The following is a 1,849-nucleotide window of genomic DNA, read 5'->3' on the forward strand; positions in this document are numbered from 1 at the left end:
TGTTGATATCTCCAACCTCCGACATGAGGCTTCGCTTCACCAAAATGTAGCTCAGAAATGCCTAGCAATATACCATCCAGCAGCACTAACCCAGCGTTTTTCTATTAAATCAGCAACAGCCACACGGCCCTGCGCAGGAATTCAAACGCCGAAACAAAAGGGTCTTTAACCGAAACAACAGCGTTTTCGTATGCGATCTTGAGAGACCTATATATCCAGGAACCAAAACGCTGAAACCAACCGGAAAAACAACGTGTCCACAACCTTCAACGTTCATAACCGCAGATTTTGGAGAATCTGGCAGCTAAGGGTCGTTCATCTTCAGACTCAGAATAATCAGGAATCAATCTGGCAGCCAAGGGTACAGGTCGCTCATGGTTAGGATCAGAATGATGAGGATTCAGACCATTTCCTTTGCTGCGACCTAATGCTCTGTGTTCTTCATCAGAATCAGAATCATAGAAGACATTGCGCTTTCCGCGGATGGTGGCTCTGAGCATGATGCCGTTTCCTTCATCACATACCTTGCCCTTGGGCACAATCAGGTCATAGCCCGTTGGTAGCCCATCAGACAGTGATGAGCTTCTTACCTTGCTAGAAGAATGCTGAGAATCGTCGGTTGTTGAGCTGTTGTAATACAAATCACATGTGAACTTGGGTTCTGTCACCTGAGGTTGTACACACACGACAGAGATGGCATGCCCAAATGGCTCAGATGCCATGTTGAACAGAAAAAACTGATCGTCTTCGTGGCAGTGCAGAACACGTAGGCCCGGTTCCAAGTAGAGATAAACATTCACCAAGCTAGTATCATCACATGTTGATAACGGACACTTGTGCTTGCCGGTCATATGGCCCAGGAGCCATTGCTGATCCAGCGAAGCCGCAGCCAGACTCTGGGCAGAAGCATGGGGCGTTTGGGCACACCTTTTCGTGTTCTTCCTTCTGATAGTAGCTGATCTGCTCAGCGCATCCATACTTGGCATTGGAGCAATCAACAGTGACTGACTTGACAACATGTTCGATCCCAAAGCAGCGCTCAAAGGAAGTTACAGCAGAGCACAAATGGCACTTCTTGTCCAGGATCTCACTACGGCAAGACAAGCATATGAAATGTCCCAAAGAACACTGTGGAAACAGGAAAAAAAAACAGGGATCTCATGTGAGCATAACTTTTAATAGAAAAACAAATACTACACAACGGTATGATACTTTTGTACTGCAGAATAATTATTTTGTCTACCATAGCTAATTATGATCATAAGAAACTCTTTCTTGACAACTAGCACTACACCCAACGATAGATTCATCAAAGCTCTGATTTTAGCCCCAGCTTTATCAAAGGTTGGAGTCCGAGGTAAAATAAACATATGCATAGAAATAAAAAAACAGGGTTCTAACATGAACATTTCATTATTTTTGTCAAGCATAGGTAATTATGTTCATAAGAAACTCTTTCCTGACAATCGACATTACACCCAACTATACACATTCATCAAAATGCTAATTTTATCCCGAGCTTTATCAGATGCTGGAGTCGAGGACAAGTAAATACTCCCTCTGTAAACTTTTATAAGAAGTTTTAGGTATGCATACACGTAGTGCATTTACCTGGAATATCGGAGGTCTGAGGGGCTCAGAGCAGACAGAGCAGTCGAGGGTCTCCAATCTCATGGTGACATTGTGCCTCTTAGGATTGCTATCTCGCTCCCGCTGAGCTTCTACTCGTCTCTTGTTGGAGCTACTACCATCCATGGCCACCAAAACTCAAAGTAACTACCACTAGCTTACTTGATATTGCAAGCAGAACCACGCTCCAAACTGATTGATCAACACAACCACACCGCTC

The 1,849-nt window shown here is 44.2% G+C and overlaps 1 pseudogene; it reads right to left on the minus strand.

The window, feature by feature from the left end:
- Positions 1 to 266: 266 nt before the first annotated feature.
- On the minus strand, positions 267 to 1,755 carry LOC119279175 (annotated as a pseudogene).
- Positions 1,756 to 1,849: the final 94 nt, after the last annotated feature.

Source organism: Triticum dicoccoides, chromosome 3B (assembly GCF_002162155.2).
Source record: "Triticum dicoccoides isolate Atlit2015 ecotype Zavitan chromosome 3B, WEW_v2.0, whole genome shotgun sequence".
Classification (NCBI taxonomy): Eukaryota; Viridiplantae; Streptophyta; class Magnoliopsida; order Poales; family Poaceae; genus Triticum; species Triticum dicoccoides.